Below are 27,896 nucleotides of genomic sequence, written 5' to 3' on the forward strand. Positions count from 1 at the left end.
TGGTCAAAAGTGTCTTTTCCTAGACATCTTCAACTTGAGAAAGGTAGGGTTCATTGCCCTGGCAAGTCCTATACATTAAAAATGACCTGACAGTGGGCTTACCGAGTTCCCTCATCTCTCTATCTTCACTTGCTAGTCTGATAAATTCTTTCTTTGCCCAACTGGCCACACTTTTAGGCAGCATGTGCAGGGGATGAAAACAGTTCTGGCCTGCCCAGCCTGTTCGCAATGTTCTTGACATAACTTATCCAGAGGACTTTATGACCCTGATCACAAGACCGGCATTCAGAGATCACCTTCCTATTAAATTCTATGTGTTTGTTGCAGAGTTCCCGGGCCTGCCCCAGGTAGGTGTCTGCAGAATCTATTTTCCTCCTGCTCAGGGCTACCACAGTTACGATAGCCCCAAATAGGTGCCTGTTTTGCTTTGCTTCAGACTAAGAGGAAAATGATGCCAAGGAATGCAGCACTCCTAGTATGAGTAATGAATTTATTAAGGCACTTCCCAGATATCAAAATAAAGCACACAAAAATATGAACATAAGCATTTAACTTGAATGCAGTAAAACATGTGTAAAAGCCAAAATACTCACAGCAGTTAAAGAATGACAGGCATAAAAAAGTACAATGCATCAACAATGAATATGTATCAGGGATGTGGAATTCCTATAGCCCGACGCCCGGGACATCTTGTTTGGGGTCAAGGGCAACAAGTTTTTATGTTTACTTTGTCCTTGGGACAAGTAGGCCCAACCCTCTGCAGCACAAACCCTTTGGCTGCCTGTTTACAGAGAGTGGAACTCTCTGCAGTTGAGGTAATGTGTTTCCAAAAGATAATGCTGTTCGAACTTGTATTTATGGTTCATTATTTGAAAGCCCTCATTATTAGGGTGAGTGCTGTAAATAAATGTTTTAAGGTCACACTTCACTACTGACGTTGGTTCCAGTACAAAACAAAAAAACGTGTATACACATGTTTGAAAAGTTTAGGCTATGAGGCTAAGTATAATGCTCCCAGAATGCTCTCTGATTAGATGCAAATGAAGTGTCATTTAGTAAAATGTTTTGATGCATGCTAGTATTTCCCAAAAATATTTCTAATGGAAAATCAGTGTAACCATTTTCAACACGATTATGGGAAGCATGAAAATAAACAAACACTGACAAAGCCAACTGATCTGACATATTTTTATAAGTCTTTTAGTTTCATCAATGCGTGTCTTGTTTTGACATGGCTTTTGTAACACTTTATTGTTGTCGGAGCTACCAGGCCCTCAACATTGTAACAAACACTGGCAAAAAAAACCAAAAACGTTTTTGAACTCTAAAAGCACACGTTGCCACCAGTGGCATAACAAAGGCCCCGCAGCCGCCCTCCAGGGGGCCCCTTCAGCACATCACCTGCCCTGAGTGAGTCTGGAGAGGGGGCTCCTCCATGTTAATTGCAAATGGGCACCCTCCAGTTTCGTTACGTCACTGATTGCCACTGTAGTTCCTGACACTGAACAAAACTACTTTGTGTGCCAATATGCTCCTTGTGGAAGAGCAGAATGCGATCACTCACAGTAAAGCCAGCCGAAAGGGAGAGAAATAGAAGTTTAATAAAAACAAAATGTCTTTGTTAACACCAGACCTAATTAGGGACCAAGACCCACATGTATGTAGCTTTTTGCATGTCGCAAACAGTGACTTTCGATGTTTGCGACGTGCAAAAAGCACATTGCGATGCACAAACCCAGTTTTGCGATTCGGTAACCTGGCAAACCTCGCAATTAGGAAGGGGTGTTCCCTTCCTGTTTGCGACTCGCAGTGCAATGTAGGAATGTTTTGCGAACGCAGGCGCAAACCAATCGCAGTTTGCACCCATTTCAAATGGGTGCTAACACTTTCGCAAAAGGGAAGGGGTCCCCATGGGACCCCTTCCCCATTGTGAATGTCACTGTAAAAAAAAATTCAGAGCAGGCAATGTTTCATTTTTCGTTTTTGTAATGCATCTCGTTTTCCTTTAAGGAAAACGGGCTGCATTACAAAAAAAAAAAAACTGCTTTATTGAAAAGCAGTCACAGACATGGTGGTCTGCTGTCTCCAGCAGGCCACCATCCCTGTGAGGGCCGCCATTCGCAAGGGGGTTGCAAATTGCGACCCACCTCATGATTATTCACGAGGTGGGCATTTGCGAAGCCCTTGCAAATCACAGATGGTGTCAGGGACACCATCCTACATTCGGATTTGCGACTCGCAAATTGCGAGTCGCTCTGACTCGCAATTTGCGGGTCGCAAATCTGAACCTACCTACATGTGGCCCCAAATTCTTAAAGAAAGTCACAAAAGTGCACCCATGGTATATGTCGTACCACTATAAAATATTTGTGAACTGTATTTTAGCATGGTTAAATATGCATGTGTAGATTTGCTCATGTGAAAATCTATTGAGCATTTGCAAGTTCATTTTCCCTCCAGCCACTTTCTTCCCAACCCTGGAAGAAGTTCTAATTCTGCCATTGTCAGGAGTAAATGTCCAACCTTTCTTATTATGGGAAAATATTAGAGAGAAGCTGGTGAAAATCTTTAAAACATGCAGGTTAGTAGGTTTGCAGACTCAAAGGCATTCCAGCCCTGGGACTATTGCTTACTGCTTCCTCCTGCCCCAGTATGCAGATCTGCAGAAAGGTGGCAAAATAAGGAAATTGCTACAGTAGGGATTGAAACTGCAAGTATTCAAGCCATACTGTGGTAGTAGCCCTGGCATAATCAGAGAGGCTATTATCAGAGCTCTTACATAATGAGATTGCTGCCATAATTTGGCGCCACACTACATGGCACCAAAGGGACAAGTAGATCTTTTTACAGGACAAGTAGATTTGAGAAGCTGCCTGTCCCCTGGACAAGTAGATATTTTAATAAATTCCACACCCCTGTGTATGCAGTGGAGATGTATATGTTCAGTGGCATGTGTAGCTGCAGATACATGTGCTGTGCATTATCTCGCCATCTAGTGTTGGGCTCGGAGTGTTACAAGTTTTTCTTCGAAGAAGTCTTTTTTTGAGTCATGGGATCGAACGACTCCTCCTCTCGGTGAAGGGGCGCATGGGAATCAACTCCTTTGTTAGATTGTTTTCTTTACGCTGTCTGGTTCGGACGCGTTTCCTCTCCGAGACGTTTGATTTGGAAACTTTATCACTGTATTCTACCATCGGTATTGTTTCGACTGCGTTTACATATGCAATCGATCCGCTAGTACAGTCGGGATAAAAATAACACCCTTTCGGGTGCTTGCACCCTTCTTGGGCCTGCTCAGGCCTACCACGCCATAGCCTGATGGATCGGACTCCATTCCGATTCTGTCCTCGATGCCACGCAAAATTCCCTTACACTGATCAGCACGTGGTATGTAATCTTTGCCTTTCTCCAAAACATCGAGAGGAAGATTGTGAAGCCTGTCTGTCGTTGCAGTCCAAAAAGACACTGCGTAACCGGAGAGCAAGAAGATTGGGAATGGCGTTGAAATATCAGAGTCCACCGACACCTTAGAGGAGGAGCAGGCACAGACTGTTGTTTTGATTCAGGACTCCTAGCAGGATCAGAGGAAGACAGCCAACCTATCACAGCGGCTCAGCATGTGAGTACACCCGCCCCTATGCCCACTTCCAAGAAATCTACTAAGGCCTTGGATGCACCACTGCTGGAAAGCCATGGTCCCATCCGAAAGAAATTTGTCGGTGACCGACCCTCGGGTCCAGTGCCGAAAAAGGCCATGTCACCCCATCAACAGGTCACGCCTGTTTCCGTGCCGGAGTTGAGCAAAAAGATAAAAAGTTCCACCTCCGAGCCGAGCCGCCGTCTACACTCTTCGGAGTCGAAAGCTCGGCTGCTATCTTGGGGACAGAAAAAAACTCAGTACCATTTCGGGGCCGAAAACGTCCTATACAGAAGAGACAGGACTTTCAAGCCGTCTAAAGCAGATGACAAAGAGAGCTACTAAACAATCCTATAAAAGCATAAAACCACATGACTATCAGTCAGAGGACTCTGATATCCAACCAATCTTTGAGATTATGGACAGTAAACAGGGAAGGATACATATCCATAAGGAGACAGGGAAAATGATTGCTTCACCACCTTCACAGACCAAAAGGAAGCAGGCGTTTCAAGAGACTCTTGACACTGCTCCACCACCAGCAAAAATATTTAAGAGAAAGGAGAAGCCATTACCTATCCAGCTTTCTCCACCACATTCACCACAGCTTTCTTTATCTCCACCACCTACTACCCACCACTACTACCCTCACCATCACACTCCCACACTTACTCACAGGGATATACAGTAGACCCTTGGCACTTGTAGGACCCAGAACTTTATCCTACTAAACCTTCACCACCAGAGGATAGTACAGTTTATACTTGGGTCATATCCAGGGCAGCTGCATACCATTGGGTTCAGATTCATGCAGAACCATTGGAGGAGGATTTTAATACATTATCCTCTACCCATTCACGCTACCAGTGCTTACTAATGCTGCCTAGTATGCTTAGTCATGCAGACAATATATTTAAGGAGCCAGTCAAGGCTAGGGTTTTAACCCCAAGAATTGATAAAAAAAATTTAAGCCTGCGCCAACAGACCCAGTCTACATTACCCAACAAGTGCCACCAGACTCCATTGTGGTCAGTGCTCCTAGAAAAAGGGCTAATAGCCAGGCTTCAGGGGCTACTCCTCCACCTGACAAAGAAAGTAGGAAGTTTGATGCTGTGGATAAAAGGGTAGCTACACAAGCAGCTAACCAATGGTGTATTGCCAATTCCCAAGCCCTGTTAGCAAGGTATGACAGACCACACTGGGATGAAATGCAAGATTTCTTGCAGTATCTACCCAAAGAGCACCAGAAGAGAGCTCAGCAAATTGTTGAAGAGGGACAAGCAATCACTAATAACCAGATTAGATCTGCCCTTGACGTGGCTGACACTGCAGCTAGAAGTATCAACACTGGCATAACAGTTTGAAGACATGCATGACTAAGATCCTCCGGGTTTAAACCCGAAATACAGCAGGCATTGCTTAACATGCCTTTCGATAAACAGCATCTATTCAGGCCTGAAGTAGATACTACTATCAAGAAACTCCGAAAGGATTCTGACACTGCCAAAGCCATGGGAGCCCTATATACCACACCTTTTCTGGGTTCCTTTCGGAAACAACAGTTTAGGGGAGGTTTCAGACCCCAAACTACAGAGGCTTCCACCTCCCATCCCAAACAAATGCAGCATTATTATCCAAGAGGATCATTTAGAGGCTCTTACAGAAGCCAAAACTTTAGAGCCAGAGGAAAGTTTAATACCTCAAAAAGTGCTGCCACTCCCACAAAACAATGACTTCATCAACATCTCATAATCCCACACGTCTCCTGTGGGAGGAAGCCTGCAACAATTCCACTCTCACTGGCAAAACATCACCACAGATCAGTGGGTACTTTCAATTATCCTCAATGGTTATTGCCTAGAACTCATTTCTACTCCACCAAATATTCCCCCTCACTCTCACAGGCTCTCTCCAGAACACATTGTTCTGCTAAAACAAGAGGTCCAATCTCTATTACTAAAAGGAACAATAGAAATGGTTCCAATATCACAACAAGGAACAGGAGTATATTCACTATATTTCCTTATACGAAAAAAGGATGGTACTCTCAGACCCATCATAGATCTCAGACCTCTAAATCTATACATCCTGTAAGAACATTTTCACATGGTCACTCTACAGGATGTAATTCCCCTACTACAGACCTCAAGGACGCTTACTTCCATATTCCCATATATCCAGCTCACCTCAAGTACTTAAAATTTGTAATAGCAGGCAAACACTACCAATTCAAATTATTTCCCTTCATCAGAACAGCATCTCCAAGGGTTTTCACCAAATTTCTATCTGTAGTAGCAGCTCACCTCAGAAGACAACACATACATGTCTTCCCTTATCTAGACATTTGGCTGATAAAATCAAGCAATATTCTACAGTGCCAACAACTAACTTGATGCACAATAGATACCCTACACACATTAGGGTTCACAATCAATTACCAAAACTCTCATCTTCAACCAGCACAGCTTCAACCTTATCTAGGTGCAATTCTCATACTCAAAAAGCATTAGCCTACCCAAATCCACAGAGGATACAGGCTTTTCAATTCCTCATATCGCAAATAAAGCCCAAACAAAATTACACAGTAAGATTTATCATGAAGCTATTGGGAATGATGGAATGATGGCGTCATGCATACCAATAGCACCACATGCAAGACTAAACATGAGACCACTGCTACAGTGTCTCTCACAACAATGGTCTCAGGCACAAGGTCAGTTACAGGATCTAGTGGTGCTAGACTGCCAAACCTACAAATCTCTGCAGTGGTGGAATCACAACAAATTAATAAAAGGGCGGCCACTGCAGGACCCAGTGCCAAAGACCATAATAACAACAGATGTGTCAATGACAGGTTGTGGAGCTCATCTCAACAACCTAACCATACAAGGGGAATGGAACTCAACGCAGTTAGCTTATCACATAAATCATTTAGAATTATTAGCTGTGTTCATGGCCCTAAAAGCATTTCAACCTCCGATCACATACAAAACTGTATTAATAAAAACAGACAATATGACAACAATGTACTATCTCAAAAAACAAGGGGGGAACACATTCATCCCATTTGTCCCTTCTATTCACAATTAGATTTACTTGCTAGCGGAATACATCCCAGGAATACACAACCAGTTAGCAGACCTACTAAACAGGACGCAGTAACAAATACACGAGTGGGAAATTCACCCGCAGGTACTTTAACAGTACTTTCAAATGTGGGGAACACCAGACATAGACCTTTTCGCAATAAGCGAAAATGAAAAATGCCAAAACTTCGCATCCAGACACCCACACCCTCTGTCCAAGAGCAATCCTCAATGGATCAACTGGTCAGGGATATTTGCTTACGCTTTTTCCCCGCTCCCGTTAATTCTATTTCTGGTCAACAAAATGCGTCACACATCTCACACCATGATACTCATAGGTCCTGGATGTGTCAGTAGTGCCCCATCACAAACTTCCAAACAGACCAGAACTGTTAACACAGAACAAAGGTCAAATCAGGCATCCCAATCCCAGTGTACTCAACTTAGCGATTTGGCTCCTGAAGTCATAGAGTTTGGATATTTACACCATCCATTGGAATGTATGAAAGTTTTAAACAGACATGCAAACCAACAACCAGACAATGCTATGCAAAACAAATGGAAACGGGTTGTTTACTACTGCCAACCTAAAAACTTAGATCCACTTAAAGCATCAATACAAGATATTGTGTGCTACTTGCTTGATATACAAAAGGCAAAATTTGCTTTTTCCTCTATTAAAATTCATCTCACAGCTATATCAGCACACCTACAAACCATACAGCATCTCTCTTTAGAGTTCCTGTCATAAAAGCCTTTATGGAAGGACTTACACATATTATTCCACCCAGAACTCCACTAGTTCCTGCATGGAATCTCAATATTGTACTCAGAAGACTAATGGGACCACCATTCGAGCCCATGCATTGATGTGATTTTCAATTTCTCACATGGGAAGTTACTTTCTTAGTAGCAATTACTTCATTAACAAGAGTGAGTGAAATACAATTTTTCCAAGTACACAAACATAAAGTTGTACTTAAGACAAATCCAAACTTTTTTGCCAAAGGTAGTTTCACCTTTTCACATTAATCGGTCAGTGGAATTGCCAGTCTTCTTTCCACAGCCAGACTCAACTGCTCAAAGAGCTTAACACACTCTTGACCTTAAAAGAGCTCTAATATACTACGTTGACAGAACAAAAGATTTTTTGGAAAACTAAACCGCTTTTTGTTGCTTTCCAACAACCACAAAAGGGTAATCCAATTTCAAAACCAGGATTAGCTAGATGGATTGTGAGATCTATTCAAACATGTTACATGAAAGCAAAAAGGCAACTTTTGATAACTCCTAAAGCACATTCCACTAGGAAAAAAAGGTGATACTATGGCATTTTTAGGGAACATACCAATGGCAGACATATGCAAAGCTGCCACATGGTCCACACCACATACATTTGCAAAGCATTACTGTGTGGATGTATTATCAAAACAGCATGACAATGTTGGATAAGCAGTGCTAAAAACACTATTTCAAACCACTTCAACCCCTACAGACTAGCCACTGCTTTATTGGGAGAAAGACTGCTTTTTAGTCTATGCACAGCATATGTGTATCTGCAGCTACACATGCCACCGATCGGAAAATGTCACTTACCCAGTGTACATCTGTTCGTGGCATGTAGTGCTGCAGATTCACATGCACCCTCCCTCCTTCCTGGAAGCCTGTAGTTGTTGCAGTACTTATTTGTACATATGTTAATAAATATATTTATATTTGCATGGACATCTTATTTACTTATTACATATAATTGTACATTTACATTCGTACACTCGATCACTCCTTCCTATACCCTTCTGCAGGAAAACAATCTAACAAAGGAGTCGATGCCAATGCGCACTATCACCGAGAGGAGGAGTCATTCGATCCTGTGACTTGAAAAAAGACTTCTTTGAAGAAAAACAACTTGTAACACTCCAAGCCAAACACTAGAGGGGGAGATAATGCACAACATTTGAATCTGCAGCACTACATCCCACGAACAGATGTACACTGGGTAACATTTTCCAAAATATATATATATATATATATATATATATTCAATGGAATATATAGCTGCACATACACATGCTGTGAATATATTGCCATATAGTGTTGGGCTCGGAGTGTTACAAGTTGTTTTATTCAAGGGATCGAGTGACTCCTCCTCTTGGTGTTAGGGCACATGGGCATCAGGTCCTTTGTTCGATTGTTTTCTTACCGCCGTCTGGTTCGGACGTGTTCCCTCTCGCTCCACTACTTTGGGTTAGGTACTATCTGAACGTGTGTGTGTGTGTGTGTGTGTGTGTGTGTGTGTGTGTGTGTGTGTGGTGAAGCTAGATAATTAAGAATAAAATTTCATCACCATGAGGATCGAATCCAACAACATCATCCTGGTGCCAGCGTCAAGCTGTGAAACCCTGGGCCGCTGAGACGGGAGAAACCTTCGCTGATGGGATTTTGTTCTGGGCAGTGCGTTCACCCCCAAAATGAGTTCCTTCTACCTCGGCGCCAAGCTTCCCCACCTTATATACCTTAAACAAACCCAAATGGAAAGTTCTGGCAAACTCCTCCTCCCTTCCTGTAAGTTATGAAATTCAAGCACTGGCTGTGCTCGGTCTGCGTCAAAAACACGCATAGGAACAGGCCCTGCCCCAATAAGCATTCCAGAGGCAGAGGAGCAGTACTTTTCCATAATGAAAACATTGAAACCATTCCCAGGCTGAGACTCTTATCATGTCTACCGTCCACTGCCCCCATGTGCAACCCCATGCTGTGAGAAGAAGCGAAAACATGTTCAGTGTAGAAAACAAGTTTTGTGCAAAAATACCTGCGCCACCGAGGTTGACGGCATTTGAAGCTAAGCTAAGCACAAATGGAATCGGTGGTCATGATGTAGCCGGTGGTTAAATACAGATAGCATACAGTGCCCGAAAGTTAAAACAGGGAGACATTTAATTTTAAACATCTCTAATAGGGGAATATAGAATAGAATCTTGATAACAGAATCCAAGAGAGATATAGGTCTTTAACAACTCGTGTAATTTGTGTTCCCTTTTTTGAAAACTGGGACGATAAAAAGGTATTACCTCTATAGCAGCTGCATTGACACCATTGACAATAATGGGGGCCCAGAGAAGAACAGTCTCTTTGTAGAGGCCTAGCGGCACCCTATCCAGTCCTGGTGCTTTCCTTGATGGACTATTCTCAATAGCCAACTCCACCTCTTCTAAGTTAAATCTAATATCCAGAGGCAGATGAGGGGCACACTCACACTCATTCCCTGGGTCAACCCCATATGAATAAATGCTACTGAAGTGATTATACCAATAATCAGGAGCGATGTTAACTCCTTGATCCTCTGAGGGTGCTGCATAAAGACTCCCTTTGTTCACAATGTTCCAGAAACACAAGGCATCCTTCAATTTGCAGGCCTGTATCAAGTTCCACCAAGTTTCCCTCTTAATATCCTGCTTCCCTACTTTAACTGCCTTTTTTATAATCACGCCTAGCAGCAGTCACCAACAGTTTATCTCTCGGTTCCTTCGTGAGGATCAAACGCAATTTCTTGTTTGCTGCCCTACAGGCACCATTGAACCACCCAGGATAGGGGTTTCTCCCAGATTTTCCACAATGGTTCATCAAATCCCTTACTGAACAGTTACATTTTCCAAAAGCAGTAAGGATTTCGAGAGCAGGAAAGTTGCCCACCAATAAGCTGCCCATAATTAGGCCACAGTTAGATCTTACCAAAGAGGACAAAAGGGATGGGATATGTGCCCTGTGCCAGCTGACCATGAGTCCCTTGCCTTTAATGGCTAGACCCTTAGGCCCAGGTCGTCCGCCTCAATAAAAATAGATAGGAGTACCCAAGACCATCACTTTGGTGTTATGATCACTATGCTCATTCTTCCTAATCCCCCCTGACACAACTGAGTTGCTCAGGTCCTTGGTGACAAAAATGTAATCAATAAATGACCCTTGTCCCAGGCATACAAAAGTGGGTGTCTGGGTAAGTAGGTCGCAAATTTTTTAATTACATTAATCAATCCAAAGCTGGTGACTGCTTCATGCAGCGCCTTCCACAACTCCAGGGTTAAATTGATTATCCCTCAACAAAAAGGGATCAAAAAGAGTTGGATGTGAACCTAGTTTAGCATTAAAATCCATCCCAACTGTGGCTTTAAAATCCGTAAACATATAAAGGGATCTCTTTTCAAGGATATCTTCGGCAGTGAACAAAACTTCAATCTGACAGCCCAACCCACAGAACAGGTCATAAAAAATTATTACAAGAAATAACATTTGTCAGAAAGAACTATCCAGGCAATTAGGATACCCTGGTGCCTACAGAACACCTGAGCAGCCATGGCGACTTTAGCCAAATAGACTAGGGTAACAAGCCCACTCCTGAAATCCACCCCCCCACCCTCTACCCAGCAGCTTCCACAGCAAGGATAGAAAAACGAGCAAGACCATAACTACATCACAACTGGAGATGTATTTAATTCAGTCATTATCAGCAAATTTAGATTGATATCCTGCAATACTCCAGCACACAAAATTGATAGCAGGAGCATGTGCAGTCAGTGGGCCAGATAGGGTATTCCTAGATGTAGAGTCAACAGGATTATTCTCATATTCTTTGCAATTCAAATTAGAATCTCCAATTATTCTGGGTGGAATAAATGAGAGAAGGAGCTATGTTCATGCTTATCTTCTTTATGATTCAGATTAGTATCTCCAATTGATCTGGGGAAATAAACATAGAAATGAGACTAAGAGAATCTGAAGTTCTCGGAACTGGAAATCTAACAGTTAGAAGTACTCTCAGTGTAACAGAGTCAATCATTGTCCTCCAAACTTGATAGAGCAGAAATCCTGTTGCTGATCACATTGGGGGCCTATGCTTGGGCTGCCATCCAATCTCATCTCTGCACATAGTTTGAAGATGTGCCAAACCTGAGACCCCTCTAAGCTGCAAATGTTTATAGAAAAACCCCAGTGGGAGCAGGTTGATGTCATCAGGCAATTGGGAGTAAGAGATGGAGGAGGAAATCAGACGTAGGGCCAGCTCAGGGTAGCAGCAGTTAATAACCACACAGGAGTATGATTTCCTGGCCTACTTAAGTAAATTATTCTGAGTTCATGAAAGATGTAAATCTGCACTAATGCAAGGACAGATACCATGGGTGCACTTTTGTGACTTTTTTTTAAGAATTAGGCCCCTAATTAGGTTTGGCATTAACCCTTTGCCTTTACTAAAATTCTATATTTCTCTCTAATGACTAGTTTCACTGTGATTACCGGCATTCTGCTCTTTCACAAGGAGCATATCAGCATACAAAGTAGTTTTATTCAATGCCAAGATTGTTGTGGCAATTTGGGCTTTTTTAGAGCAAAAAATATATAATTATTTTTTAATAGAAATATTTATTGCTTTTGCACTGTAAACAATAACAGATATTTTGTTGTGCCCAGTTTCACAAGCAAAATGATAGATTCTGGTTATGTGGTCCCTAGTCCAGTTCTAATCATTGTCCCCAACATTCAGCAAATGTGATATTGATGTTTTGCCAAACCATCAGTCCGTGATATTCTCACTATTTCTTTCACACTTTTGGGAATTTTCTGGGGAACAAAACATTTTCTTTTATTTTTGCCAATGTCTTTTATGATGGTGAGGGCCCAGCAGCTCCCACAGCTAGAAAGTTGTCCATAAACCATGTCAAAACAAGGCACACAAAGACAAAACCAAAAGGATGACCACCAATGTCAGACCTTTTGGCTTTGCCAATGCTCGTTTATTTTCATGGTTTTCATAATCTTGTTGAAACTTGTTACCTTGATTATCCAATATGAATATTATTTGGGAAATTCCAACATGCAAATGATTTTAAAAAATAATCCTTCTAGAAATAATACCTAAAATTTCACAGTAGTTAAGCAAAATGTTTTTTTCCTAGTTGCATTTTTTCTAAACAATTTATTTTGAAAGCAAAGAATCATCAATTTTGCTTTCAAGAGTCTGCAAATATTTGTATCTATTCATAGAGAATTGTGGGAGCGTTATATGCAGCCGCATATACTTTGCAAACTTGTGTATACATTTTTATTCTGGAACCAGTCAGTAGTGCAGTCCGTGGCTTATATTTCCTTAGAGCATTCACCCTAACAAAAAAGGCTTGCATTAATGAACCATAAATACAAGTTTGAATTGCATTAACATATGAACACAAAATTACCTTAACTGCAGACAGTGCCCTTCCCTGATCTATAATGTACTGTAAACTGGCAGCCAAGGGGTTTGTGCTGCAGGGGGTTGGGCCTACTTGTCCCAAGGGCAAAATAGACATGAAAACATGTCCTTTACACCAAACAATATGTCCTGGGTGGCAGGCTATAGGAATTCCACATCCTTGTCGCCCCAGAAGTAACACAAATGAAAGTTTGTTGTGCAAGTGTAGTCTGAGACAGGTGTCTTTTCCACGGTCAAGTAACACTGATAACCCAAACAGTGTGGTCTGTATTGATATATGTTTAGCTTATTAGCACATCTATCTGATATATATATAATTATGTTAATACATTTCTTAAGAAAGATCTGAACCATCAATTTACTATAAAAGGCCCTCTGAAATCACCACCTAATCGGAGATGTCTTTGACCCAGATCATAGCACCAAATGCTGTCTGAGATTCTCCTGACAGAACCTGCCAGATAGACGTGCTGCTGCAGACTTTGGCCCCTTGCTGAATGCTGACAAGGTCCTGAGAGGTGAAGAGCTGAGCCTAGCTGTCTGTTGTTTTTCTTTCGCGAGAACACTCGCTCACTTCCAGCCTTCCAGATAATCACAGCACTTTTCTGTAAGCCTGGGTGCAGTACGTCATCCCCCAAGAAACTCTAGATGCAATTTAACCTACCTCATGCTCATAGTATAGAACATAGAAGTAAGTGTCAAGTTGCTAGGTTAATAAATAAATTTCTCACCACATTAGAAATGTTCATATTATTCGTATTTTTGGTCATGTGCCTCAGTGGGGTATTAATCATATTCCATGTGGTTACTTTTCATGCACTAAGCAACAGAATTAGAATGTTGAAATAAACACTTTTTAGCCATAAATTGTCTCTTTCTTCGTGCAGTCCTTGTGTGTGATATTCTAAAGATTGGAATTGGGTTTAAATTACGATTGCATTCCTTGAAACCTATAGCCCTGCCTTTTAGTAATCTAGAAAACACTGACACTACATCAACCAGAGTTGGGTGACGTTGTGTGGGGCTACAATAACCTTGACTTTCATGTCCAAGTATTAGTTCACTGAACTAAATTCATGCAGAAAAGTCCGACTTTGTAGAGCTAAGCTTATAGACTTAGTTTAGGCAACGGAGTCACTAGCAGTAAGGAAGCCTTTTCTGCTTAGATGCAGGTCTTTCAGTCAGTTCATCCAGATCTGCACTCTTGAACAGACTTCTCCAGTATCAGTCTGCCCCAGGCCCAGGCTACAATGATCACAAACTGCTCCTCACTGGCTGGGGTGCCCATCTTGATGACATGATGGAGTCAGCCCTTTGATCCATATTAGGGCAACATCTGCACGTAGAAGTACTGGAACTGTGAGTGGTCAGTCTTGACATGAAGGCATTTCTCCCTTCTATATCTGGGAGCACCATTAAGGTTCTGTCACACAGCACCACCACTATCCAGTGTATCAACAGACAAGGCAGTATGGGGTCATGGACCCTGTGTTGGATATCAGTCTGCCTATGGTAGTGGACAAAGCATTTTTCCCTTAGCAGTTCATTTTGCAATCTCCCTGAGTGAGAGCAAATGTAATTTGCCTCTCACTCGAGGAACATGATAGGGAATTGCACCGCGAATAGATTGAAGTGATGTTCTGTAGAGCATACGTGGATCTCTTCACCATGGCCTGAAAAAGGAAGTGGCATCAGTTCTGACCAATACTGCTAACTGCTGAGTCCTTACTTTAGAATATTCACCAAGCTCCAGGCTGGATCTGGAAGATTTTCTAGCAGTGCTCCCTTGCACTTCTAGTTGGCGCCTGTGTAGATTTTGTTCATCCCTGAAAGTGACTGACTGGAACCACATGTAAGTGCCCACTGTGTTCAAACATCTCTTCATGTTTTTTCTGCATCTTGTAAAGCAGATCTGGAACTCGTCTCCCTTTATCGTTGGTTGTTGAGTCGTTTCACATTTAATTCCATTGTGCAAGTGAATGATGTCCCAACCCAATACTGTAGGATTCAAAACCATGCTGACTTTCGACAACAGATACTGGTGACGGACATGCACGATGTGTGTCCTTGCTTTTGGGTTCAGTGCACAACTATGGCTAATGCAGTGAATGTGATCTCATGAACCAAAAGTGGGTTGTGAAGCGAAGCTGTGCATGACTGAACCTTAAAATAGTCCTGCATAAGTCCAGTTCCCATTGCAAGCCGATGGCATGAACTTGTTCTCACAACTGGTCATCTTCACTTACAAAGTCATCCTGTAAGTTGAATCCCAGTTCAAGGATGAAACACAAGAAAGTGAAAAGGGACTCAACCCCACCATTCCATACTATTTGCTAAAGAGAAGTCACAAGGTGTAATTCGATTTTCCTCCTGATGGATTGAAAGACGATCCCACAGTTGATCACAATACGCCCATGTTCCCAAGGCCATCAGAGCCACTGCAGCAGGTCAAAACCCTTAAGAATGCCATGTTTTGTATTTTTGACACTTTTCCCTCTGGTTTACCTTTGAGTTTCAAGGATCCACAAAGACCGCCAGTTGAGTTGCTGCCAGCCAATCCATCCTCTGCTCTCTCTAAATCCCTGGTACCCAACTTGGGTTCGCGACAGACTCTGGTGCCAGTGCCCATTACAGGTCCAAGACCTGTGCAGTCCCAATGTCACTAGTGTCAGATGGGATGCGTTGCTGACTAGTGTCCAACCCTGAGCTGAATCCTTCTCGACCCATTGAAGGTTTTGCTCCATCTCCATTCCAGCACACCCAGTTTTCATATAGCCTGATTCTGCAATACATTCCCACTACCATGGAGCTGTCCTCAAAGGCTCCAGTTAGCTTTTTGATTGAGATTCGGACTTGAGGTTGCTACCACTCGAAGATAAAAATGGTGTTGATGGGGACGCTTTACCGCCGCATTATGATAAGAGTATAAGCATGGATTTAAGGGAGGCCAGTAAGCCTGATTCAAGGTTTATTTCCCCCAAAGACCCACCAGCGGAAGAGTGTCCTTTCTTTGCTGTTGTAATCAGATGTGCTGCTGACGTCCTGGACCTACAGCTACCTTCTGTTTAGGTTAAAATAATCATCTGTACTGTACTGAAGTTCTGAAACATGGGCCTACTTCCTGTGAGCCCTAACCCATATTCAGGGAAGCCCTAACTGACACTTTTATGTGCACTTGGCCTAAGCCTTGATCTTGCCCACTGTGAGGTAGTTGGCCAGTTGTCACAGTCCTTTGTCCTGTGACCCTCATTTTCTTACACACCATCCTACTCCTGAAAGGTTGGTGGCCACCAGTAAGGTGAATCCTAGTACATTCCAAATGACTCTCCTGGAAAGGGAGTCAAAACAGATTGAGGCGGTATGGAAACAAATGTTCTCTCCAGCCGGAATAGCAACGAGGTCGATCAGTGCAACTTACATACTAGGCCGTTAAACACAAGCCGTCTAGGACATGGCCGATAAGGTCTTGCTGGCAGTCCTGGAACAGGTGAGGGCCTCCTTGGATGAAACATTCAAGGTTGTCATGACGCAGCTAAATAAGTAATTTGAGCTGCTCTGGTTATTACCTATTGTTTTGGGGCGAGCAGTTGGCAGTAGCGCTCCACCAGCATGCATGGAGTTGTACTATCGTCCATTATGGTTAATGCTATTGTTAGATCCTACCTGTATGATAGTAGCATCTTTGTGGCATAGTTATCCCCCACATTATGCCTGGTGTTCTAGAGGGTGCTGGTGCCTGATTGGACAGCAGGCAGGTTTGGGTCCTTTCACAAAAGGACATGGATAGGCTATATGAGCAAGCTCTGGCTCCATTATAGCCTATGGCAAAACATTTTTATTTATTATTTATTGCTATTTTATGTACCGTGGGACTCCCACTTCGACGACGGGGATGATTCAAGCATGTGAATTTATGAAAGATACCAATACTGGATAACCGTAGTTACAGGTAAGTAACTTGTTTTCTTATCCCCCACATTATGCCTGGTGTCAGTATGTTGACTGTAGTACACTGGGATCCTGCTAACCAGGACCCCAGTGTCAGTGCTCTCTCCCTTGAATTTAGTTGTATGGTAACTTTTACACCCCCACAATTGGCATACTGGGGCACCCATGTAAGACCCTAGTATATGGTACTTAAGTACCCAGGGCATTGGTACACCAGGGGTCCGCCATGGGCTGCAACATGTATTGTGCCAGCAATTGGGGCCCATACAAACTGTGACTTCAGGCCTGCCATTGAAGCCTGTGTGAAATGGTGCATGCAGCTTTAACTCCACATGTAAGGTTCACCTTATATCCTGGTCACTACACTCTGACACTGTAAGTCACCCCTAAGGTAGTCTCTTCGGCCAAGGGCAGGGTGTGTGGTTCTAAGTGTGAGGGCACTCCTGCATGAGCAGAGATGCCCCTACAAACCCCGAGACACCATTTCCTGGGCTTTGTAAGTGCAGGGAAGCCATCTTAAGCTGTGTAGTGGACACTGGTCAAACACAAGTTGTCCAACTACATAATGGCTTCCCCGAACCTAGGCATGTTTGATATCAAACATGTTGGAATCATGCAACTACATCGATTCCAGTTCTAGTTGCATGATACCATGTACTCTGGGGGTTCCTTAGGGGATCCCCCAAAGTCTGCTTGTACAGCCTTGCAGGATTTGCATGCCAGCTCATGCTGCTGCTGAACCTAGACACTGTTCTGCCCTGCTGCTGCTGAGCCTATCTTAGGCAGGGTAAGGCAGAGCAATGGGTTTTCTGTAAGATAGAGGGGTGACCACATCTTTTTAGAAATAGTTGTCTCTGGGCTCGGGTGGGGGTGTCTCTGAGAAGCACCAGACTGCTTTGAAGGGGACTTTTGGTGCCCTCCTTGCATAAACCGGTTTGCACCAGTGCAGGAACCCCTGGTTCCTGCTCTGGCCAGAAACCTCAGAAAGGGCAGGGGAGTGACCCACCCCCCTGTCCAGCTCCTCCCCTAGGGAAGTGCACAGAGCTCTGCCAGGTGGGCATTTGATTCTGCCATCCTGGAAATGAGTTGAGCCAGAGGCCCCTAGGAGCATCTGACTGGTTAGTCCAGCTTGGTGACGTCGTTGACCCCCTCTGATAGGTGGGTCACTGCAGTAAATGTCCAACCTCCTTACGGATTACTTAAGGGCTCCCCTGAGGGTGGGACCCCAGTTTAGGCTACATGACTTCAGGAACCTTCTGTAAGTCTCCTCTGCAAGATACTTCTGCAACCTGGACACCGGAACCGCTGCAGTTCTTCGTTGGAACCAAGAGCAAGACCAGTGGGAGAGCTCCTACTGCAACTTTGTTTCCAAGTTGTGCAAAGACTTCTGCAACCCTGTGTCCGTGCATCCTCCAGAGTCACCGATACTCTGCTCCCTCTTTCCTTAGGTCCTCTTGGTCAGGAATCTATGCCTGGGTACCACAGACCTGGTCCACGGGTCACAACAGCAGCTGGACAACCAAGGTCCCTATTGACTTCAACGGGAGGTTCTGACAAGACTTCACCCCTATGCACCTGGGCTCCCTGGTGGTGTTACTTCACTGTTCTGGGTAACCACGGATGGCAGGCACTATCCAACCTCCCGTGCCCCAACGGGTTTCCTTAGGGTCCTATGAGAAGGGTCCTAAAACGGGAAAACTCCAACCGCGAATTCCCCAAGTTAGCCTACGGACACTGACCCGAGATTACTACTCTGCAAACAGGCCCTTAGGGAATCCTACCTACTTACCTTCGGGGTTTTAGTACTTCCTCCATCCTAAGGGTCCTTGGGTGGTAGTGTGGGCTGGGAGTGATTTTCACATTCCATGTTTTTAGTATTTGGTCCCCCCCCCCAATAGGGCACCATGTGTTCCCATGTTATTTTATGCCTTTACATACCTGTTGCTAAGTGCTAAATATATTTTTGTATGCTCATATCTCAATTTAGAAGATAAACCAAAGTTAGTTCCATAGTGTGTGTTACAATAAATATAACATTTTTCTAACCCTGGTGTGGTTCTTTCCTGTGTGCATCACTGACTGACCTGTGTGTTATTTGCAACCTCTTTACACCGTCCTGGATAAGCCTTAGCTGTTCTCCACAGCTACCCCTATGAGATCTCTGGTTATCTAGAACAGCCTTCACTATCAGTAAGGGTTGCTATGACTCGGTACAGGGTGCCTCACCTATAGGTGCACACCATATACTGAGCCAGTCTCCTACACTACCTGTTTGGCGAAAAAGGTGATTCTGCCAGGGAATGTTTCAAGGACAGGCGGGCCACTAGGTTTTTTTCTGGGTCCTTTGACCTGAGACAGTTAACCAGAGACAGTTTTCTCATCAGTTTCCTCCCTTCTCATGCTATTCCAGAGTTTTGCCATATAGGCCCCACACCTTCACTGCAGTCACCCACAGCCTTTCATGACCGGGACTGGGTTCACACAGGGAACATGCAGGCCACCAGGACACTGACATTCCCAGTCTCCTTCCCCTGCTGCATCAGCCTTGAAGCTGCTTTAGTTTGTCCTAAGTGGTGCCCACCCATGCTGTGGAAGGCAGGATCTGGCATTTTCTCCCTGGGTGTCAAGCCATCATCCTACAGATTGGTCCACTAAATCGTCATCAGATGTATACCCTTCCTTTTCTGTCTGACCCACCACAGCTTTCTCTCATTGTAGTGGCTCTCAGAGGAGCACCTCTTCATCTTGCTGCAAGAGATGTGAGAAGACCATCAAGAGGATTCCTGACTCAGAAATAGGGACGGGATTTTACTCTTGCTATTACCTAGTGCACCAAAACGTTGGAGGCATTTGTCATATTTGAGATCTTCGCCTTCTTAATGCCTTCCTGTGGAAGGACAATTTCAAAATACTCACACTGACCATGGTTCTCTCTGCCCTGGATTTGGGTGACTGGATGGTAGCCTTGGGCCTGCAGGACAAGTATTTTCATGTGCCTGTTTTGGAGGCCCACAGCTTTTATCTATGATTCAAGGTTAGCCAAGATTATTTTCAGTTTGCTGTGCTCCACTTCAGCCTTACCAGTACCCTCCGGGTATTTGCGAAAGCGATGGCATTGGTTGCCAACCATCTTCAGACGTTGGGAATACCGGTTACTCCAGTATTGGAACTTTCATAGATTCACATGCTTGAATCATTCCCCGTTGTCAAGATGGGAGCCCCCGGTACATTAAAATAAAATTTTAAGAAAATAGAATTCCCTTAGGCCAGGGAAAAATCTGAAGCCTTACTTGCTGAAGAAATCTTCTTTCTTCTGTGAGAAAAGCCCTAGAAAAAGACCTTTGGAGATTTGAGTGAGCAGAGCTCAGTGGAGACTCCCTAGCACAACGTGCAGTAGAAAATCTGAAGGAATGGAGCTTCTCACAGGAGGGTTCTAGAGGGAGGGGAAGCCTGATTGGCTGGGACTTGCTTTGGTCCTTTTCACTCATAGAGACAAGGATAGGCTACAAATGTGAAAGCCTTTGGGCCTTTTTTCATTGTAGTTGCTTCTATATTGCTATTTTTCTCGATGACGGGAAATGATTCAAGCATGTGAATCTATGAAAGATTCCAATACTGGAGAAGTACAGTTACAGGTAAGTAACTAATTTTCCCCCATCTCAGCGATGGATTTCCTAACATTGTTGGGATTAGCGGTCAATGAGCCAAAGTAACGCTGTACTTTTTGCAGAGGCTTTCTTTTCCAGGAGCTTTCTGTGCACACTGTGCAGATCAGGGCCTGTCATTGAATGCCAGGGCGGACAAGCTCAGCTTGTGAACCTGTAGTACTTCCTGTCTCTGCCTCTACTGGCCAGAGTTCTGAATATCAGGCATGACTGGACCCAAGTTATCCTTGTGGGACCAGATTGGGCCTGGAGAGTGAGGTACCTGGAACTTCTGAGCATGGGCTTCTGTCCTTTGATCAGGCTACCACTTTGGGAATATCTTTTGTCAGAGGAGCAGGGCATGGTTCTCCATCTGAACCTTTGCAATCTACACCTCCATGCATGGAGAATGAGTGCACACAGTTGATAGCTTTGGAATTGCCAGCTAAAGTTGGGGATGTCATCCTGTCTGTCTGGCACCCTTCCCCCAAAGTCTGTTTATATTAGGACAAATGTGTGGCCTGGTGTGTAATCTGCAGGAAAGACCCACTGCAATCAAAGCTGTCAGATATCTTGTTATTAGTTTTGTTTTTGGCCCAGCAAGAACTGGTGTGGGCACTATTAAAAGTTATTTCTTGGGGGCGTGGTCTGGCCGTCAAAGAAAATGGCCGCCTGAGAAAAGATCTCCACGCGCCGGGCAGGCCAAGCTGGTAAACAGAGGGTCTCCCCCTGCGTTCCTGACCCCCGGCGTGGCCTCCCAACTGGTGGAGAGGGGGGGGCCCCCAGGGTGGCGGAGGTACGGGACCCGAGCGACGGCAGCCGCGTCCGGAGACGCGAGTGCGGCCTCCGGACCGCCTCGGACTAAGGTGCGGCGCCGCACGGGCCCGGGAGCGCGTCGCGAGGGGGGGTTGCCCGGACCGGCCCTCTACCGCCTCGGCTCCCTGGGTACTGGGGCGCCGCGCTGCCCCCTCGTGCGGAGGGAGGAGGGGAGGACCCCGAAGACGATGGACCACCACAGAGCCTAGGCCTGAAAACGACCACGACGGAACAGCAAAGCACCAGCAAGGAAGCGCTATTTCACGAAGACTAAATCGTACTGCACGGTGAGCCCACTAGGCGAGATCCCCCCAAGCAGCACTATCCAACGAAAAGACCCCCCAGCAGCAAACAAGGGACACACTCCTCCCCCTCCCCTTGTTTATGATCTAGCACACGAAGGAGGAGGCCAAGAATAAGAACAAGACTCTCTGCGACACCCAGAAGGGGAGTGGGGGAGAAGGGGAATGAAGAAAAGGGGGAGACAGCGAAAGGATACCAAAGAGCAATGGAGGGAGAAAGAGAGGAACAAAGATTACACACATAAGGAACGACAAAGAAGCAAACCGGCACGTATGTGGATCACGCACCACGGCACATCCAGAGACTTCACTGACCCCGGGGACCTCAGCGCTTATTTGAACAGTGTGACCTTGCAATCTATGGACACCGCCCCCGGACATCTGGAATCTACAGCGCCACATACAGAAATTGCTATTAGCCTACCAATTCCATGGCCCCAGACCCAACGTCCCCCCCCCCCCCTAAAAAAAGAGGCCGAGTGTATGACCGACCCCCAAAGACACAGGAAGCCCGGGAGCACATCCTGCAAGCAGTGATTGATCACACTCAAGATGCGGGCAGAGACAAATCCCACTCCCCCTTGAAACCATCATCAGGAGACCAACATGCTGAACACTAATTCCACAGTAGAACAGACGATTTGGAGATCCGGACCTGCTTCTAGACCATCTGCCCTTTACCTTGGGACAGCTAAGTGACATGCTCATCCACTTTATCTGCTGTTCGCCCAGAGGGGGGTGGGGGCCTACTAAAAACACATCCACCAAATGCTGTCTGCCGCAATGTAACATATAGGGCAAGCCGTATCCATTGACTGTCGGCGCCGCCGCGGCGGGCGAGTCGACTCGGGTTCCGATGTGGGGGCGGGGGAGGATTTTACATAGGAACCAGGACAAGGAACAGATAGGAATAGACTTGCTGGGCACCCCAAAGCATCATCCCCAATCTCATTAATGGGGGAGTGCTTAACACAGTCATACTCAAGTCACCCGTACGCCTCCCCCCCCCCATAGGGCAGACATACACAAACGTGAAGATACACATCGCACCCCCCCGCGCGCCGTACCGCCCAAATGGCAGCAGCGTAACAATACTGATAGCATCTTTTGGGAAAGCCCCAATGCCCCCACCCACTAGGAAAACCTACAGATGATCTTAACAGATAATACCACGCCCCTACTCTTATTGAAGACAAACCACAGAAGGTACACCCGCCGAACAGCGCAGCTAATTCTTAGGCATATAACAATCGCACTGAAGGGAGTAATAAGATTAACACAACTCAGGGTCGCGGTGGCTCCGAGACTGCCACATGAGATATATTCCCGGGCGATCACACAAAACGCAACGCCACAGATCATCATAATATACCGCAAATTTTTACATACTACGATATCTTAACAGATAACAAGCATAGAGTGCGTGTTGTGGGGGGTCCCGTGGCTCGTCGCCCCGGGCCCATTCCTCCCCCCCACCTCGTCTTTAGACCTTAACATTCGTTCCGGGCCCACACCCGACCCCCCGGCGTCTCATGCATCCATTTATGCGCTCACACGACTGGGGGCCCCCCCCCCCGGGAGGTCTCATGACATCAAGAACAAAGCATATATTCCCTCATTATGTCCCATTGATATAATACCTCACCGGCGCGCGGGCCTTACAGGTTAGACCCGCAGACTAGAAGAATTTAGGCAGTAGTGAGTGTTTTCCTACTCTGACCAATTTCCATTCTCTGTTTTTTTTTTTTTTCTTCCTATTTATTCTTTCATTATTATTATCATTCACTTCTTCGTTTTAGTGAGGTTCCTAGATCCGCTTCTCTCTCTACTCCTATATTCACCCACACCCGCGTAGGAATCGCTGTCCGTTTCTCTACACACCCCACTCTACCTCTCCCCATCCTCCCCCCTTTCCTCTTCTTCTATATTCTTCGTATTGTGACCAAGGGGATCCCTCTCAATCTCCCAAGGCCTAACTAAACAAGAAACCTATATTCCTCGCCTTTCAGGCTTGTCATTACCCACTTCCTGGCTCTATCACACGGACCATAACACATTCAATACACCATAAACCATGACACACCGACACCTTCGGGAACGACAACTCCGCTCACGGCCCTGTCCTGGAATGTACACGGCATGACCCACTATATTAAACAACAAAAGATACTGTCCTATCTCCGCTCCAAACATGCCGACATTGCTCTACTACAGAAAACACACCTCTCCTCGATGGAATCAGAGAAACTGCGCAGAGATTGGGTGGGAAAAGTAATATACAGCAGAACACCACCTATGTTGGCAGGTACACAGTGAACGGGAATGAAATGTGGAGTGGCAATACTCCTGCGTCGCTCCCTGCAATTCTGATTAGTTGAAACATGGCATGACCCAGAGGGACGCTACGTACTAGCCAAGCTAGTGGTGGGATCCTCCACAATATGTATAGGCTCAATATACGCCCCCACCGGCTCTAATCGCTCTTTTTTTTCTCTCTCTTAATCGTCTTCTAACACAGATAGGTGCCTCACAATATATTCTTGGGGGGGATTGGAACATAGTCCAAGATGCTATTCTAGACCGATCAAGTGGTCTTGACACGGGTAACAATGCAGATAGAGCCGTACTAAAAGACATCCTCTCAGACCATGGCCTAATAGATTGTTGGCGTCTCTCCCACCCTTCCAATAGGGAATATACCTTTGTCTCTTCGGTCCACGGGACCCATTCGCGGCTAGACTATTTCTTACTCAATCATAGAATGCTACAAGCGGTTCCGTCAATAGAAATACTGGTAGCCGCACTGTCAGACCACTCTCCGGTATTAATAACCCTATAACTCGGATTGATTACACCCAGCTGTAAACCCTGGCGCCTCCCTAATACTAGGTACCGATCCCCGACTGGGAAGGAACAACTCAAGACCCATATGGCCACATACATGAAGGATAATAGAGGCTCAGTAACCTCACCACAACTTCTCTGGGCTGCGGCGAAAGCAACTATTAGAGGGTAATTAATGAGAGATGCAGCTATCTCCAATGCTCATAGAAGGGCCCAACAGCGCACGTTAGAAGATACAATAACGCAGGCCATGAGGAAATATACACAGCAACCCACCCCCCCCCCAACCGCCGCTCCCTAGAACAGGCCAAAATGGAGCTTAATTCCCTTTATACCTCACAGGCAGAATATGCCCTACAAAGGCTGAAGGGATGACACTATGAGCACTGAGAGAAGGCGGGCCGCCCAACTACGCCAACGGGAAACGGCACTGCGCACCCAGGATAACTTTCTCATCACGCACCCCCAGGCGATTGCAGAGGAATTCGGCCGGTACTACCAAACTCTGTATTCCTCAGAAACATCGGAGGACATTGCCCGCTTAGACGCATTCCTGCACAGGACTCCAATTCCCCATCTTACAGATGAAGGCATGGCTCTTTTAGAAGGAGACATTAGTAAGGAAGAGATACAACAAGCAATAGCCAATCTATCATATCACAAAGCACCGGGGGAAGATGGGTTCACATCGGAATTCTATAAATGGACGGGAACAGACACAGTAGATGTCTTACATGAGGTGTTCCAAGGGGCCGAGAGGGACGGCTCCATACATCCTATGTCTAATAAAGCCACTATCACGGTTTTGCCGAAACCCGGAAAAGACCCACTTCTCAGCGGAAGTTATCGTCCTATCTCCTTATTGAACGGAGATATTAAAATATTAGCGGGAATACTGGCCACTCGCCTTAAAAAAGTTATCCCCTCGCTAATCCATCACTCCCAAGTAGGCTTTGTACCGGGCCGCTCCTCCGGGAATCACCTTCGCACACTCTTCCATGCCATTTGGACTGCCCGCGATACACGAGAGGAAGCCTTAGCCCTCTCGTTGGATGCCGAGAAAGCATTCGACCAAATAGAATGGTGGTACCTCTTCGAAGTCTTGAAACGGTTCGGGTTAGGAGACGGTTTCATTAATAAGGTGCGCCTCCTATATGATTCCCCGACAGCACAGGTAAACTGTGGGGGGTTCCTATCGGACACTTTTGCGATTCGGAGAGGGACACGTCAAGGATGCCCGCTATCCCACCTCCTATTTCTACTCGCGGTGGAGCCTCTGGCAGCAGCTATCCGTAGTTCCAACCTCATATCAGGAATCCCACTGCCAGGCGGAAACTCAGACATATATCTATACGCGGATGACATCTTACTTACCCTCACTGACTTACCCAACTCCATCACTGCCCTGAGGGAGATTCTAACGGAATTCGAATGCATATCAGGATACCGAATGAATTGGGACAAATGCGAAGCGCTACCACTTTCCCCAGTCACAGTTAGTACTTCCATACAAGGTCTACCGATCAAATGGAAACACTCCCGACTAAGATATCTAGGAATTGACGTAAACACAGGGCTGGTCAATGTAGTGACAGACAATATAGATCCACTGATCAGTGCCATGAAACGGGACTTTGAGAAATGGGGTCAGCTGAGCCTCTCTATGTGGGGCAGGGTACAAGCGGTGCGGATGGTGACCTTGCCGAGGTTCTTATATGTCATAGGTATGCTCCCCTTACAGATCCCCTTACCGGTATTAAGAGAGAGAGACCGCTGTATCCGCTCCTTTGCTTGGGGATCCATGCGCCCACGACTACCCAGAACCACCTTAATAGCCCGACGGTAATGCGGCGGACTAAGCCTCCCCTCAATCGAACATTATTTTTACGCGTTAAATCTTTCACAAATGGCCCTCCTACTCCCGAATGTACGAAATCCACCGTTATGGGTAGACGTGGAACGAGCTCTTACAGGGGCCACCTACGGCCTCCAGCTATTATACGATACGAGCCAAAAACACCCCTGAACCACCAATCCTATGATAGGAGCCATGAAGAAAACCTGGCAGCAGGTACACCGGCTTCTTAAAATAGACCCCCACCTACATGACAGAGCTCCATTATGGGGCAACAAAGGGTTCCAGATTGGGGGGAAAACTATTATCTGGAAGGACTGGGGCCAACGAGGCGTCATGCGAGTGGACCAACTTATATCAGGGGAAACCTGGAAAACATTCAGGGACCTACAGGTGGAATTCAACCTCCCGGAATGCCACTCATGGCGCTACCTCCAACTCAGACATTGTCTTAAACAAAGACTAGGTGTCCTTCCCCGACAGCTCCCTCGCTCTCCCGTATTACACTATCTAGAGACATGGGCGCGGTATCGGGACTTCAGGCATTGTTGAATCGTCATCTCTTTTCACTCCCACTCCTGACTTCCCTCAAAAATAAATGGCAGACGCACCTACAGACCGAATATGACTTGGAGGACTGGGCAGACTTGTTTGAAGCTAGAGACCGCGGAGCACGCGAGGCTCGCCTGAAATTCTGTCTCTTTAAGACACTACATGATTGGTATTGGACCCCACAGAAATTACATACGGCAAGACTTCTCCCCCATGCAAACTGCTGGAGGTGTCCACACACACACTGTGACTTACTCCATATTCTACACGATTGCACAGCCGTACAACCTTTCAGTATAATTTCAGCTGGTATAGTCAGAGAATTTCAGGCCATGTGAGTCCACCTTTCATGGTTTTCTGCCAGGAAATGTTAGGCCTTTGAACTTGCCCATCTGTCCTACCAAGTAAATATTTCGCTTTCACATTGTCAGTCCATTACTGTTCTATCATTTTTTCCTCCTCTTCATCCTTCTAAACAGGAGGAGCAGCTACCTAGACTGGACCCCAGATTGCTGTGTCCTGTTCCATCAATCACTCTCAACGGGGCAGAGTGAATGATCTTATTTTTTGGGGACAAAACACACCCTTGCTCATTAGGTTATCCTTTGTAGCAAGACTTGCTAAATGTTAGCAAACAAAGGCCAACTGGAGGGAATTTGGTTCTACTACCCTAAGGTAATGGCTGCTGCTGCAGCTCTCTCTAAAGGCATTTCAGTAGCTGACATGTAAGGCCTGCCACATGATCATACTATTCTACTTTTACCAAACATTGCTGCCTAAAAGCCCAAGCGTGTAGTGATGGTTACTTTGCCTGGGCTCTGTTGTTTGAGTGTTGCTGTTATTTGGCACTACACCGACACTACACCTCTCCAAAAAGTATTGTATCAAACCTTCTTCCTAAGGTAAAGAATCTGCAGGAAGATGAATCCACCAGAAGAAAGCCACTTACCTTCTGGTGGATACATAATTTTCTG

The 27,896-nt window shown here is 45.4% G+C and overlaps 1 protein-coding gene across 1 annotated transcript in view; it reads left to right on the plus strand.

The window, feature by feature from the left end:
• Positions 1-27,896, plus strand: part of UNKL (unk like zinc finger) — a 453,251-nt gene that overhangs the window by 352,269 nt on the left and 73,086 nt on the right. The gene's annotated exons all lie outside the window — the stretch shown is intronic.

Source organism: Pleurodeles waltl, chromosome 10 (assembly GCF_031143425.1).
Source record: "Pleurodeles waltl isolate 20211129_DDA chromosome 10, aPleWal1.hap1.20221129, whole genome shotgun sequence".
In the NCBI taxonomy this organism is placed as follows: Eukaryota; Metazoa; Chordata; class Amphibia; order Caudata; family Salamandridae; genus Pleurodeles; species Pleurodeles waltl.